General features: G+C 47.9%; 1 long non-coding RNA gene across 1 annotated transcript; it reads left to right on the top strand.

The window, feature by feature from the left end:
• The first annotated feature begins 1,011 nt into the window (after window positions 1–1,011).
• Window positions 1,012–2,785, top strand: LOC135976942 (uncharacterized). Its single transcript, XR_010594210.1, has 2 exons — window positions 1,012–1,159; window positions 1,997–2,785. It is a non-coding gene; the product is annotated as an uncharacterized LOC135976942 (long non-coding RNA).
• Window positions 2,786–16,127: the final 13,342 nt, after the last annotated feature.

Genomic DNA, 16,127 nt, shown 5'->3' with positions numbered 1-16,127 from the left:
ACATTCTGGTGAGGAAGGGAAACCATGGTTGTCTGGGCCACGATGGGGCAATGAGGATCACCTTGGCTCGATCCGTTCGTATTTTTATCAGGACCCTGTTGAGAACTGGTATCGGGGGAAACGCATAGAATAGGTTTCGGTGCCATGAGATCATGAATGCGTCCCCCAGGGAACGTTTGCCCAGTCCTGCTCTGGAGCAGAAATTGAGACATTTCTTGTTCTTTGCAGTTGCAAAGAGGTCTATTGTAGGGTAGCCCCAGATGCTGAATACCTCGTGAATGGTTTTGTCGTCTATCTCCCACTCGTGTTCCCATGGGAAGCGTCTGCTCAGTTCGTCCGCTGTGGTGTTCATGATCCCGGGAAGATAAGCAGCTGATACCCGGATGTTGTTCAGAATGCACCAATTCCAGAGCTTCATCGCCTCTGTGCACAGCGAATGGGAACGAGCTCCGCCCTGCCTGTTTATGTAAAACATGCAAGCAATGTTGTCCGTCATTATGCGTACGTGATGATGTTTGATTAGTGGCAGGAAGTGACGGCACGCGTTGCGAATGGCTCGAAGTTCTAGTACATTTATGTGCAGGGAGGTCTCGGTTGGTGACCATAGTCCCTGTACTGTGTGATGAGACATATGTGCACCCCACCCTGTCATAGATGCATCGGTGGTCAGAATGCGTGATGGAGTCTGTTGAAGAAACGGGACTCCAGAACAAAGGTTGGAGTGGACGGTCCACCAACGTAGCGAGCCTTTGACTGGAGTAGGCAGGGAGAGAGTCTTGTTTAAAGAATGTACATTCGGTTTGTAAACCGTTGCCAACCACGCTTGGAAGCACCTCATGTGCAAGCGTGCATTCTGGACGACAAAAGTGCACGAGGCCATGTGACCTAGTAGTTGTAGGCAGTCTCGGGCAGTTACCTGAGGGCTGTTGCAAATAGTTGTAGTCAGTTGTTTTATGGAATTGTAGCGATCGGGTGGGAGCGATGCCAGCCCGGTCCGAGAGTTGAGGTCTGCGCCTATGAACTGAAGGTGCTGGGTGGGGCGTAATGTGGATTTGTCTCTGTTTATTTGTAGGCCGAGAGAAAGAAAACACTCGACTGTGAGTCGTGTGAACCGGAACGCCTCGTCGAATGTTGAAGCTTTGAGGAGGCAATCGTCGAGGTACGGAAATATTATTACCCCTTGTCTCCTGAGGTGAGCAGTGACTACAGCTAGAAGTTTGGAAAAAGCACGGGGGGCTGTAGATAGTCCGAAGGGGAGTACCCTGTATTGGAAATGTGTGGAACCAAGGGTAAACCGGAGGAAACGTCTGTGGGCCGGATGTATAGTGACGTGGAAATAGGCATCTTGTAGGTCGAGGGCAGAAAACCAGTCGCCCTGCTCCAGCGCTGGGATTATGGTATTGAGGGTCACCATCTTGAACTTTTGTTTTTTGATGAATCTGTTGAGCCGCCTGAGATCGAGGATTGGTCGCCATCCCCCATTTTTCTTCTCTGTTAAGAAATAATGGGAGTAAAAACCCTTCCCTCTGTGTTGCTCTGGCACGACTTCTACTGCTCCCAGATGAAGGAGATGTTGCACTTCTTGGAGGAGTAGCTGCTCGTGAGAAGGGTCCCTGAAGAGGGACGGGGAGGGTGGGTGGGTGGGAGGTAAGGAGAGGAAGGGGATGACGTATCCAATTGTAACTACCTCTAAGACCCACTTGTCGGAGGTAATGCTCCTCCATTGTTGGAAAAAAGGTCGTAGGCGGTGTCCAAAGATTGGTGTGTCGGCTGGAGTGAGGGCATTGTTTTCTAAACCCTCGACCAAGTTTTCAAATCTGCCTATTAGCTGATGGGGGTTGAGGCGCCCCTGTAGAGTTTGGGCGACGTCGCTGGAATCTTGGTCGTGGACGTTGCGGCTGTTGCTGTTCCTGCGGTCTATGGGAAGGTTGCGTAAATGCGGGATAACGTGGCCGTTGGTATGGTTGGTATCGATATTGTCGTCTCCTTGCCGTAGGTGTCTGGAGACCTAAAGACCGGAGGGTTGTTCTGGAGTCTTTCATTGAATGAAGCACTTCATTCGTGTTAGAAGCAAAAAGTTTGTCACCGTCAAAGGGAAGATCTTCAATCGTGTTCTGAACTTCTCGAGGAAAAAAGGAAGAGGAGAGCCATGAGCCCCGTCGCATGACTATCGCTGTAGCGGTAGATCTTGCCGCTGTGTTGGCTACATCGAGGGCTGCTTGGAGAGCGGTGCGTGAAATGGCTTGGCCCTCAGAAACTATAGCTCTGAACTGTTGTTTTCTTTGTTCTGGAATGTCCTCAATAAAGTCCATTAAATTATTATAGTTTTTATGGTCGTATTTTGCCAGGACTGCGGTATAATTAGCTATGCGAAATTGGAGGGTGGAGGATGCATAGACCTTGCGACCAAACAGGTCCAGTCGTTTGCTATCCTTGTTAGGTGGGGCAGAACGAGAATATTGTTGTCTAGCCCTCTGGTTCGCAGCGTCTACTACCAATGAGTTTGGTGTTGGGTGAGTAAAAAGGAATTCAGAGTCCTTTGGAGAAATAAAATACTTCTTATCCGCTTGCTTGCAGGTAGGTAGGCTAGTCGCTGGAGTCTGCCAGATGGACTTAGCAGGTTCTAAAAGGGCTGCGTTAATTGGAAGTGCCAATCTGGAGGAAGAAGGGGGCTGTAGGATGTTCGTCAGCTCATGCTGTTGTTCGGGAACCACTTCCAGGTTAATGTTCAGGGCACTAGCAACTCTCTTAAAGAGGTCCTGGAATTTTGTATATTCATCAGAGGGAGTGGGAGGAAGGGGAAGTAACGCTTCCTCCGGTGGTAACTCTGGGTCTGTTGGACCGGGAGAAGGGCTAGGTTTATCCTGGGAGCATGGCTGTGTTGCCAGGCGTCTCGTGTCACTAGCGTATGTATTAGGAGACGGCACTGGATCAGTGTTGCGCCTGGTCGAATGGGCACGGGGCATGTGTTCCCGAGGGTATGATGGCCATGGTGTCCAGTATTGCCATGGTGGTGGGTAGGGCATTGATGGTGCCATCCAGGGGTTCATCCCCCAAGGGGCATGGTCCTTAGAGTGGGATGAGGTAGTATTTCCATAGCCCTTAATGCTCTGGCTCCGGGGCTGGGAGTCATAATATGGGGAAAAAACTCCCTGTGGATCTGCTTCCTCCTCACTGGAGGAAAACTGCTCAGATCCTGACTCAGGCATCGCCACAGAATATGCGTTCATGAGCGGAGACTGCAAGGTAGGTGACACTAGAAGATCAGCTGTCTGAGTAAACTGTGTGAAAGCAGCTCCTGCAGGAGATGAAAGCTGAGCCGATAGAGGCTGCTGCACAAGAGGGTTCCTGCGATCGGGGCTTCTGACTGTGATCTGAGTGTCAGAATGCCCCGCAGGCGTCGGTGCCGCGGTCGGTGCCGGGCGAGAAAAGTCGGGCTGCCTCGGGTGCGGTGTGCCGAGGAATGTCGGCACCGTCTCATTTGCGGTGCCGAACGGTGCCGTCACTGAGGCAGGCAACTGGAAGCCTGATGCCTCGGCACCGGAGCTTCTCGGCGGCGCTGAAGCCTCCGGCGGCTTTTGCGCTGTTCCGGAGGAGCCTGCCTCATGAAAAGTGCTGAGGCGAGGGATCACAGGCAGAGAGATCGTTGATCTGCCTGGAGAACTTGTATGCCTCCTAGCCCTGCCCGGTGAAGAAAAGTGCCCCTTCTTTGTAGACTTCTTTATCTTTTTTGAGGGGGGGGGGCTGTGTCGGGTAGCGGAGCCGGCTTCAATGCCTGGGTCTGAAACTGACCCGATAGATTTTTGAAGCAGGAGCAGTTTTAGCTTAAGCTCTCTGTCTTTGCGTGCCCTGGAGCTGAGTTTAGAGCAGTGGGCACATTTTTGGGGAATGTGACCTTCCCCCAAACATTTTATACATTTTGAGTGCCCATCCGATGACGGGATAGCCTCCTTACAGGTAGCACAGCGCTTGAAACCTGTGGAGCCCGGCATAGCCGCGGCTGACAGGAAATTTTTTTTTTTTTTTTTTCTTTTTTAAAGTGAACTGGGTAGGTAACTATTTAACCAGAAAAAACTGACAGGAAAAAGGTTTCTAAAGGATAATTAAGGGAATAATGAGGGATTGTCTAATGAGCCTGCTGAGCTCCGTCTCAGGCCGGGGACGGTTGAGAAGGAACTGAGGAGACCGGCCACGCATGCGTTCTATTACCCTAGAGTCACAGCGGGGGGGCAGATTCTGAGCATGCGTGGCCGCTATGAGCACTGCTGTAAAAATCTCCGGGCGAAGGCGCAGGGACGCACCAGCACCTGTAGTGGAGCACCCACAGGGACATCTCTCGAAGAAGAACCCAGGATCTTCCTTTCTGATGGAAGAGCTCCCAGATCATGAAGCTGCTCAGCCAGTGGTGTTGTCCAAAGGGATCTCATCCGTTTCTACCCAGCCACAAATTCACTCACTCATTTCCTCATCCATCTCTGTCCACTCATCTCCTACTTCCCACCAACTAGCATCCTCTCTCTGTCCATTCACACTAATATTTCCAGTCAATCAGCACTGACCTCAATTTTACACACTGAAATAATTGCTTCAGTGTATACAACAAAGTTCTTTACAACTCTCCAGATTCCATGGACCCTAGCGTGGGTTTAGCAGCTAAGTATTCTCCACAGTTCATCAATCTTTTCCAACCAACAACACGGACCCTGTGTATATTATTTACTCACCACTATGGCTCCTGCAGTGTCTGATGCAAAGTTGTGAATAAAAAAGTCAGGCATGTTATGCCAGTCGATGCTCTTGCTAAGAACAGACAAGAGTCTTAAGAAACTTTTTTTCATAATGAAATCCTAAACCAAAATGAGAAAAAATATATATCAGGGTGAAAGGGATTTAGATAGAGAATATCATCGGGTAGAATATTCTACCTTCATTCAAAACCCCTCCACACGGAACACCTGGTAGATAAATTAACAATGTTGCAGAGCAATGAATAGTCAGGATCAGAAATCGTGGTGAGTTGAGGATGATGATGTATCCAGGCAGCACCTACAATATACTGGGCTCTGTCTGCAAACAAAGGAAGACACAGGCCCAGCTCCCAAGAATTGACAGTCTAAGAAGGGTTCTGATGGCTTCCAGCAGAATGTTGGCTTGTGTAGGACCTGACTGTGTGAGCTACTTGTTCAGAGAAGGGTTGGATCAAGGAGAACAAGCAGAACAGCAATGGGACTCCATGTGGAGGACTCCACACAGGGCCTGTTTTCTGTAGGACAAGTAGCCAGATGTAGCATGACCATGTGTAATAAATGAAGGGGGGGGGCTTCCTTTTAGGAACACCCAGCCAGCCAGTTAGCTAAAAAGTCCCTCTTGGTGGCTGTTCTCTGCTTGCTTTACCTGTAAAGGGTTAACAAAGTTCCCCAGCTAAAGGAAAAGGAGTGGGCACCTGACCAAAAGATCCAATGGGAGGGCTAAAAATTTTTAAAATGGGGAAAAAACGTCTCTTTGTCTGTGTCTGTTCTCTGGAGACGGGACACAGAGCAGCAATTCTGTGTAAGGCTGGAACCAGGTATGAAAATTCATCTTCCATACCGAGAAAAATCATTGGACAGGGAATGTTTAACTAGACGCGATCTGGTTTATTTCTTTATTTTGGCTTGTGGATCTCCTCTGTGCTAACCCTAGATACTTTTGTTTTGCTTGTAACCTTGAAGCTGAACCTCAAGAGAGCTATCTTGATGCTTAATTTTTGTAATTGTTTTCTTTTACGATCTAGCAAAAAACCTAAGTTCCAGATGTACTTTCTTCCTTTTTGTTTTTAACAAAATTTACCTTTTTTAAGAACAAAATTGGATTTTTGGTGTCCTAAGAGGTTTGTGGATGTTGTTTAATTAGCTGGTGGCAACAGCAGATTTCCTTTGTTTTCTTTCTCAGCTCTTCCCCGGGGGGGTGGAGGGGAGGAGAAAGGGGCGGGATTTGAAAGGGCTTGAGGATACCCCACAGGGAAGAATTCCCAAGTGCTCCTTCCTGGGTCCAAGGGTTTTTTTTGCATTTGGGTGATGGCAGCGTTTACCAAGACAAGGTCAGAGAAAAGCTGTAACCTTGGGAGTGTAATACAAGCCTGGAGTGGCAAGTATTGATTTTTTAAATCCTTGCCAGCCTCCACCTTCTGCACTCGAAGTGCCAGAGTAGGGATTCAGCCTTGACACCATGTGCATAAGCGACAAAGCTGGACCCATTTGTTTTGTCAGTGAAGGTCTAAGGGTACGTCTTCACTACCTGCTGGATTGGCGGGTAGTAATCGATCTATCGAGGATCGATTTATCGTGTCTCGTCTAGACGCGATAAATCGATCCCTGAACGTGCTCCCTGTCAACTCCGGAACTCCACCAGAGCGAGAGGTGGAAGCGGAGTCGACGGGGGAGCCGCGGCCGTCGATCCCGCGCTGTGAGGACCCGAGGTAAATCGATCTAAGATATGTCGACTTCAGCTACGCTATTCTCGTAGCTATTCTTGTAGCTGAAGTTGCGTATCTTAAATCAATCCCCCTCAGTGTAGACCAGCCCTGAGAGAGGAGCAGTCGCCAGGGGAGACCTTGGGTGGAAATGTCTCGTCCTTGAGTCCAACGGATAGTGTGAGGCAGGGGAGTAGCCGGGCAAGAATCTACTGAAACTAGCACAGATTGGTGGGAAATCCCTGCAAATCAAGGATACCACCGACAAACGGGGCATGAGATCACCAAAGAGTTTGTGGGATGTATCTGGAGAAGGCCCCTAATATGTATAATAGGAGAAAAGCATCCAGAGGCTGGATTGTCTGGAGTAAGTGAAAGAAGAAAGGTTGAGTGCTGTACGCAAAGGGTTTGATGAGAAGTCAGACCCTATGTGACAAACCTTCTGGGATGTCCCAGGCTGGGTCAGGTGGGACGGACAGCGTGAGGGGACACTAGTTTACAGATTAGATGGAGAAGGTTTATACCTCTTTGTTACTATTGAAGTAGTCAACAGTGTTTCTCCATGATTCCAGCAAGAGCATGGCTCCCTCCATAGCACAGCCATGCTGCTCACGTCCACTTTCATCCGCCTCCCAAATAGTCTCCATGCACAAGATATCTGGGACTACTAAGAAAGAAGGAATGACAGAAAGAAAGAAATTACTACCATTGCTGGTTAAAGGGGAATGAACGCCCCTGAGGTGTCATTCATGGACTGATTGGTGCCCAAAAGACAGTTCATTTAAACCAAAGAAAGGACACGGTCTGTCTGTCTTGGGGTTGTATACTGCTGCCCATCACCGTGGTATCTGGGCTCCTTCCAGCTAAAATCAATGAGCAATAGCGAAGTTCCTAGTGGAAAGCTTGGCGTCACTGGCACATCTCCCTTTTTGGGGTAAGATATCTCTGCTCTGGGTAGCGTTATCTTTTGTTTGTTGGCTTGATTGGTTTGATTCCCACCGCTTGTTTTAAATAGGGCTAGACATCTATATCCTGCGTGAGGAGGGGAGAAGTGAAGGAAACTGTGATGCTGGTGAAATAAGCCACTGACTCTCAAAGCAAGAGAGATTGGTGTGATCAAAATCAGAATCAAATTGGGGATTCCTTAAAAACCAAAAACAAAATAAGAGAGACCCAGAATGAGACTCCTTTGCATTTCTATGGAGTTTTTCAGTGGAAGAGCTCCAAATGGCTTTTAAAGGTGGGCCGGTATTATTACCACCATTTTTATGGCTGGAGAAACCATGGCACAGGGAGCTGAAGTGACTGGCTCAGTCAAACAGCAGGTCACTGGCAATGCTGGAAATAGAAGATAGTTCTCCTGACTCCAGTCACATCCTCTACCCCCTTTATTTCTTGGATAAATGTTATTGATTCATTACACAATAAATATCTTGTGCTCTCCGATTGGACATGAATGAGCACAGACCCAAAGAAATACCAGGACTCGCTGTACTGTATAGGGCCAACCAAATAATAGATTTGTCCGACAGCATGAACATTAGCCAGCCAAATCTGGCTGAATAGGACTGGCTGATGCTCTTGCAATTAGGATTCAGTTCACATATCCTGCTTTGCCGCCGTCAGCAGCATGGGAAAGCAGCTAGGAGCTCGTGATGGGTGGAACAGCCAGAATAACATCCTCCCAAGGGAAGTGGTGGAAGCCCCATTGCTTAAGTCTGTGGTTTTCAGGTTGGCCACTTATTCAAAGTCAAAGAATTTTGCCTTTACACTCACTATAAGAGTTAGAAATGTGTCATTGCTAACAACGTTAGCCCTACAGAATTCACCTGCACGTGTGTTGTGAGAGGTTGGCCAAGAATATTTGACCTTGACGGGTAAAGGTGTGCAGGGAGTGGGGGAGCAAGATTATTTTTGCTTTAGGTTATAATACAATTTTCAATGCCTCCTGACTCCCTTGATTGCTCTGTGTAATCATCTGGGGTCAAGACCCACTGTTTGAGAAACGTTGGCTAAAGACATTTAAAACTAGACTGGACTAAACCAGGGCTCAGCGTGGGATGGGCCGCGGTGGCCTGGCATATTGGCTTCTTTTTTCTAATGCCTTTTTGTTCTGCAGCATCTAAGCTTTCATTTAGAAACAATGTAAGTCTGTAGCTGTTATTTAAGATTTTGATTACAGTAATGCCTACGGGCTCTCCAAGAGCAGGGCCCTATTGTGGAGAGGCACCAGCTGGGCCCAGAGTGTGTGGGGGGGGTGTCTCCTTTGCACACTTCTGGGTGCAGAGGCGTGGCCACACCTAGGCCCCATTTTACTCCCTGCCCATTCCTCCTTATGGTTCCTGAGAGAGATGTACCTGCCAGAGCAGTGGAAAGAGGCCTTAGTGTAATGAGAACCAGGCTCTAGGTTCCAGAAATAGGACTCCCATTCCAACCCAGGTATTGGGCTAGTCAGTCATCCCTAGTGTTGTATTGTTCTGCCTGCTCCAAGCAATGACTTCACTACAAGGGTAAGAAAGAGAAGGGAGAGCAGTGTGTGGTGGAGAGAAATAGAAACTGCCCTTCCTCTTCCAGCAGCCAGAGATTCCCAGAGAAATACAGGCTCTGGGGGCATCATCACCTCCACCAGTGCTGGAGAGCCTTAGAAATACAGGAGTCTGACCGTCACCCGGGTCTAGTGTTTGTATCAGGGCTTGTAAGTATTGTGTTCACACTGGGGATGGAAGGACCTCACGGAGAGCCAGCATTTATCAAACTGGCCCTGATTCAGGAACACTGTCTCCTGTCATTCCAGTCTCTGGGAGATTCCGGGATGATTAGTACTGGGACTGATTACTGCTAGCTCATTATTTATTTGCCAAGCTCCAGCAGTGATCTCTGCCCCCGGTGCAGAACAGAGGGCTGCCCTCGAGCTGCATGCAGACTCAGCCATGGAAGAGCGCCGTCCACCCACTAGCAAAGCCATGCGGCCACATCTATTTGTTCTCCCCTCCTCCACTTTTTCCATGTTTCCCCCCCCCCCCCCACTCTCTGTGCCTTGTCTTCAGTTTCCCCTAAGTGGAACACAAACCCAAGAGCGTTTGGGATCGCTTGAAATCTTTGAACACATGGGGGTTGAGACTGAGTTTGCCTCCCTTCATTCCCACCCCTTAGCGCATCCTTAGCCTTTCCTTTTACCTGTAGTGACAGTTCGGGGATATGGCGTATGGCCTCTCTTCACTTTTTGGCAGATTCGCTTTAGACACCTTAGGATGGGCCCACTCTGCTTAGGAACGACCTTGGCTGGGCCATCTTGAGTATCTTCTCGAGCCAGCTCCGGCTCACGCTGACTCCCACTGGAATGTTCCTCTCTTCCCAAGGTGGACGTGCCCTCAGCAGCCGCGTCCTCCTCCTTCTCCTCCCTTGGCAAGCTGTGCACATCCATTCTGCAACAAGTCAGGAAGGGTGGCCAGTTTTGTTTCAGTCCATCTTATTGTCTGCGGGACAATTTCCAGCCTGAAGCTAGTGAGAATGTGTGCGTCGTCCTCTGGCTAAAAATGTGAGCCACAGACAGCAGAGCCCGAGAACTGGGGCCCAGATCCTCAAAGGTTTGGAGTTTCCTAACTTCCATGGAAATCAATGGCAGTTAGGAGCTTAAATACCTCTGAGAATCTGGTCCTGGGACCCTGCACCCCCTGCCAATCCCCCCACCAAGTGTATCTCTACACTTGCAGCTGGGGGTGTGACACCCGGCTCGCATACACATATTCGCACTGACTTGCTAAAATAGCACTGTAGCAAGGATAGCATGGACAGCGGTGAGAGGGGCTAGCCACCCCGAGTACAACCCCACCTGGATCCTATGAGTACGTACTCCGGCGGCTAGCCCAAGCCACTGCCTGAACTGTCGCAGCCACACTGCTATTTAACACACTAGCTTAATGACAGCTAGCGCAGGGATGTCTCCTCAAGCAGGGAATCGCACCCTGCTTCGTCCTGCCTCAGCGTAGGGGGCTGGACTTGAAGATTTCTTGAGGAGCCGTCGAGCCCCACAGTTCTGTGATTCTACAAAATAAGAAGTAGCTGGGGCCAGATTAAAGGTTGGTGCCAGAACCTCAGTTGAGAATTGCCTTCCTTTTTAGCATGTAAATGCTCAGCTGTAATGAATCTAGTTCTTTTAAATACAGAAATAAATCCTCAACTCAAATTGTATATTAGCAAAGGTTTGGGGGTTCCTTTTGGAACTTTATTGTTTTAATATAGTCAATAAATATACTCAAAACTATGCAAAGGATAAGCAGTGTGGTCTAATGGTTTGAGTATGGGACTGGCAACCAGAAATAGATTTCTCATCCTGGCGTTGCCACTCACTCACTGTGTGATGCTGGGCAACTCACGTCCCCGCCCCGTGCCTCAGTTTCCCAATATACCAAAAAGGGATGATACTGACCCTTCTGTACCTCCCAGGGATGAGGAAGGTTACTTAGTTAATATTTGTAAAGAGAAAAGAGGCGACAAAACTAACCTGACACAATGACGGCACCAAGAGTGGAATTATAAAGCACCTAAAAATCCAAACAAATATACATGTATCACAATATTTGCCAACCCAAAATTCAGTTATGGTGCTTCTAAAAAAACCCACATTGAACACTGTCCATCGCATACGCGTTTCATTTGAATAATACATTTGTTGAGTCAGATCCGCAGCTGCTGGAAATCAGAATACTTCATTCAAGTCAATGGAGCTGTTGATTTATAGCAGCTGAAGATCTGGCCCATAAAACCCAACACATTTTAAGCCCGAAGTTTACTTGCTTTAGAAGTTGGGACTCGTAACTAATTTCACAATCATTGGTTTCCTCCAATACTTGAGCTATGAACAAAGATGGAGAAAGAAGTTCACAAAGCTAAGATTACAGGCTTGATGGTCATCAATCAATATCACAATATACTTCTTAGTCTAGTGGGCAACACAAAGTTTAGCTGTATTCAAAATATCACATTGTGCTCCAATATTACTTAAATCCTCTGTCAAAGATTTAAATTTTAATCTACATGCTTGCGCTCAGGGGAGGATCTAGCTTTTTTGCCGCCCCAAGCACGGCAGGCAGGCTGCCTTCGGCGGTGCGCCTGCGGGAGGTCCGCCGGTCCCGCAGATTCGGCATACCCGCCGCCGAATTACTGCCGAATCCACGGGACCGGCGGACCTCCCACAGGTGCACCGCCGAAGGCAGCCTGACTGCCGCCCTTGCAGCGACCGGCAGGGCACCCCCCGCGCTTTGCCGCCCCAGGTACGTGCTTGGAGCGCTGGTGCCTGGAGCCGCCGCTGCTTGTGCTCCACTGGAGACAGCAGGAAAAATTACAGCTCTTCACATTCATCGCAAAATTTCATTGCACACTCCAAGGCTCTGGATTTTAGTGGGATGTAAGAGGTACATGACTTTTTGCTGACCCTCAGCCAGGGGGAGAATTGCACCCCCAAAAGCATTAAAGAGCATGTATATGTATCTCCTCATTCCTTCCTAATCCTGGAAAATTTTAAACATTGAAATGGGCAGCGCAAAACCAAAATGATCTGCCGTAGTGGGGAAAGGAAATGTTATTCTTCATCCAAGATGGAGAATTATGGAGAACCAACTTGAAGGCAGATTTTAAGGGCCATGTCTCGAGCCCAATTGCTGCCTCTCATGCCAGCTGTGAGGGCGAGGCCACAGAATGGGGATCAGCTTCCCTAAATCTCCAGGAACTGAAGTGGAAATCCCCTACTGTCCATTCTGCACCTGGAGGAAATAATGCCACAGCAAAGAGCCTCTCCTTTCCACACTCTGCTGCAGGGACAGCAGGAGCCATCTTTTTATTGGGCCTATATCTGGGCCTGATCCAAGCCCATTGAAGTTAGTGGGCGACTCCCCTAATTGTGTCCTCTGGGGTCTGTGCGTATAGCGCTCGTCTACAGATGAATGGAGGCCTGGAACAGAACCCACTTCCTTTCATTCTCCACTTCAGGGACAAGGGCCCTGTGTGAGATCCTAGAACAGGGTCCCAGAGAGGGATCAGCGGAAGAGACTCCCAGAGGGGGCAAGTCTTTCTAGGGATCTCAATGATCTCCGGAAGTCCCTGCTGGGTTAATGAAATATAACCTTACCATGCAGCCTTATCAACTCTGGAGTTATTCCCTATCTGCCACAATTTTTACAGCTGAACTAAAGAATTGAGTGTAAGAGAGAGGTAGGGCACAAGTAGCCCCTGATCAGACAGCTGGATTCCCTCCTGGATTCTGTTAGGATGGCACTTTTCATGCCAGAGCGAGAGAGACATAAAATGGAACAAAGGCCCCAGACTCTCAAAGGTATTTAGGCTCCTAACTCCCATGGATTTCAGTGGGAGTTAAGTGCCTAAATACCTTTGAGGTTCTGGGCCAAAAAAACGAATGTAATTTGGCAACCCTTTTCAAACAGAATTTAAGCAAAGTGGGTCTCTGTTGGTCAGAGGTAGGACAGCCATGGGGAGTAAGAAAGCCCACTTACTTTTTTCCCCCTCAGTAATAGATTCGATCTTGGATCTGAAATCGACTTTAGCCAGCACAATACCCAGCCTCTCCTTCTGTCCAAGTAAAAGCAACTGACACTGAGGGCCAACTGACCCAGTGTTCAAATCACAGCATTGTGAGGTCACACTGCAGCACTTATGTCATTGTTGCCATGAACACGGGCGGGTAATAAAGGAAGGACCAAGGGTTGTTAACCATATAAGCGACATAAAGTATTATGGAGGTGCCTGGTGGCGACTCCAGTTAAGGTTAAGGTTTTGTCTAAAATGGGGCATAAATTCCTGCTTTTCCCTATGAGCAGGTGGTTAACCAGTATGGATTAACCTTTACTCTGACCTTTACTCAGTCAGGGAGTTCGGCTCCTAACTCCCATGGATTTCAGTGGGAGTTAAGTGCCTAAATACCTTTGAGGTTCTGGGCCAAAAAAAAACGAATTTAATTTGGTGACCCTTTTCAAACAGAATTTAAGCAAAGTGGGTCTCTGTTGGTCAGAGGTAGGACAGCCATGGGGAGTAAGAAAGCCCACTTACTTTTTTCCCCTCCGTAATAGATTCGATCTTGGATCTGAAATCGACTTTAGCCAGCACAATACCCAGCCTCTCCTTCTGTCCAAGTAAAAGCAACTGACACTGAGGGCCAACTGCCAGTGTTCAAATCACAGCATTGTGAGGTCACACTGCAGCACTTATGTCATTGTTGCCATGAACACGGGTGGGTAATAAAGGAAGGACCAAGGGTTGTTAACCATATACGGTCTCGCATGATATTCTTATTGATAAACTAGGCAAATACAATTTAGATGGGGCTACTATAAGGTGGGTGCATAACTGGCTGGATAACCGTACTCAGAGAGTTGTTATTAATGGTTCCCAATCCTGCTGGAAAGGCATAACGAGTGGGGTACCGCAGGGGTCTGTTTTGGGACCGGCTCTGTTCAATATCTTCATCAACGACTTAGATATTGGCATAGAAAGTACGCTTATTAAGTTTGCGGATGATACCAAACTGGGAGGGATTGCAACTGCTTTGGAGGACAGGGTCATAATTCAAAATGATCTGGACAAATTGGAGAAATGGTCTGAGGTAAACAGGATGAAGTTTAACAAAGACAAATGCAAAGTGCTCCACTTAGGAAGAAAAAATCAGTTTCACACATACAGAATGGGAAGAGACTGTCTAGGAAGGAGTACGGCAGAAAGGGATCTAGGGGTTATAGTGGACCACAAGCTAAATATGAGTCAACAGTGTGATGCTGTTGCAAAAAAAGCAAACATGATTCTGGAATGTATTAACAGGTGTGTTATGAGCAAAACACGAGAAGTTATTCTTCCGCTCTACTCTGCTCTGGTTAGGCCTCAGCTGGAGTATTGCGTCCAGTTCTGGGCACCACGTTTTAAAAAAGATGTGGAGAAATTGGAAAGGGTCCAGAGAAGAGCAACAAGAATGATTAAAGGTCTTGAGAACATGACCTATGAAGGAAGGCTGAAAGAATTGGGTTTGTTTAGTTTGGAAAAGAGAAGACTGAGAGGGGACATGATAGCAGTTTTCAGGTATTTAAAAGGGTGTCATAAGGAGGAGGGAGAAAACTTGTTCACCTTAGCCTCTAAGGATAGAACCAGAAGCAATGGGTTTAAACTGCAGCAAGGGAGGTCTAGGTTGGACATTAGGAAAAAGTTCCTAACTGTCAGGGTGGTTAAACACTGGACTAAATTGCCTAGGGAGGTTGTGGAATCTCCATCTCTGGAGATATTTAAGAGTAGGTTAGATAAATGTCTATCAGGGATGGTCTAGACAGTATTTGGTCCTGCCATGCGGGCAGGGGACTGGACTTGATGATCTCTCGAGGTCCCTTCCAGTCCTAGAATCTATGAATTTATGAATATAAGCGACATAAAGTATTATGGAGGTGCCTGGTGGCGACTCCAGTTAAGGTTAAGGTTTTGTCTAAAATGGGGCATAAATTCCTGCTTTTCCCTATGAGCAGGTGGTTAACCAGTATGGATTAACCTTTACTCTGACCTTTACTCAGTCAGGGAGTTAGGCACATAAATACCTGCAAAACTCTGGGCCCAACTGCCACTCACAACTTCCCCTGAAGATGGTGGCCTCATTGGTTCTAACTGTCGACATTCCTATGCTGCTCATAGACATTGTGGATGCTCCATCCAGCTGGATGGTGTACACAATGATACCATCCAAGTAGAAGAAACATCTGCTTAAGTCATTAATCTCTGAGAGGCAGCAGGTCCCTGGGTCATCCCAAAAAGCTGAACTGAACTATAATGATGCAGCCCAATAGTGAAGGTTATCTTTATGCAGAACTTCCGTAAGAGAACCTGGCAATATCCACTGGGCAAATCCAGAGTAATGGATTCCTGAGCACCCCCAAATTGGTCCAGAACATCATCAATCTGTAGGATTGGCGGTGTATGTTTTTTGTAACAGTATTTAGCTGTCTAACAACCCCACAAAAGCAGTGTACTTTATCTTCCCTTGTGACTAGAAAAACTGGTGATGTGCATGAGATGGCCAAATCACTCTCTTTTTGACCTGTAACAGGTTTTCTACTGTCTTGGCACAGCTGTGGATACCCCACAGGGAAGAATACCCAAGTGCTCCTTCCTGGGTCCAAGGGTTTTTTTTGCATTTGGGTGATGGCAGCGTTTACCAAGACAAGGTCAGAGAAAAGCTGTAACCTTGGGAGTGTAATACAAGCCTGGAGTGGCAAGTATTGATTTTTTAAATCCTTGCCAGCCTCCACCTTCTGCACTCGAAGTGCCAGAGTAGGGATTCAGCCTTGACACCATGTGCATAAGCGACAAAGCTGGACCCATTTGTTTTGTCAGTGAAGGTCTAAGGGTACGTCTTCACTACCTGCTGGATTGGCGGGTAGTAATCGATCTATCGAGGATCGATTTATCGTGTCTCGTCTAGACGCGATAAATCGATCCCTGAACGTGCTCCCTGTCAACTCCGGAACTCCACCAGAGCGAGAGGTGGAAGCGGAGTCGACGGGGGAGCCGCGGCCGTCGATCCCGCGCTGTGAGGACCCGAGGTAAATCGATCTAAGATATGTCGACTTCAGCTACGCTATTCTCGTAGCTATTCTTGTAGCTGAAGTTGCGTATCTTAAATCAATCCCCC

The sequence above is a fragment of the Chrysemys picta genome, chromosome 1 (assembly GCF_011386835.1).
Source record: "Chrysemys picta bellii isolate R12L10 chromosome 1, ASM1138683v2, whole genome shotgun sequence".
In the NCBI taxonomy this organism is placed as follows: Eukaryota; Metazoa; Chordata; order Testudines; family Emydidae; genus Chrysemys; species Chrysemys picta.
This window is presented reverse-complemented; position numbering and strand designations above follow the sequence as displayed.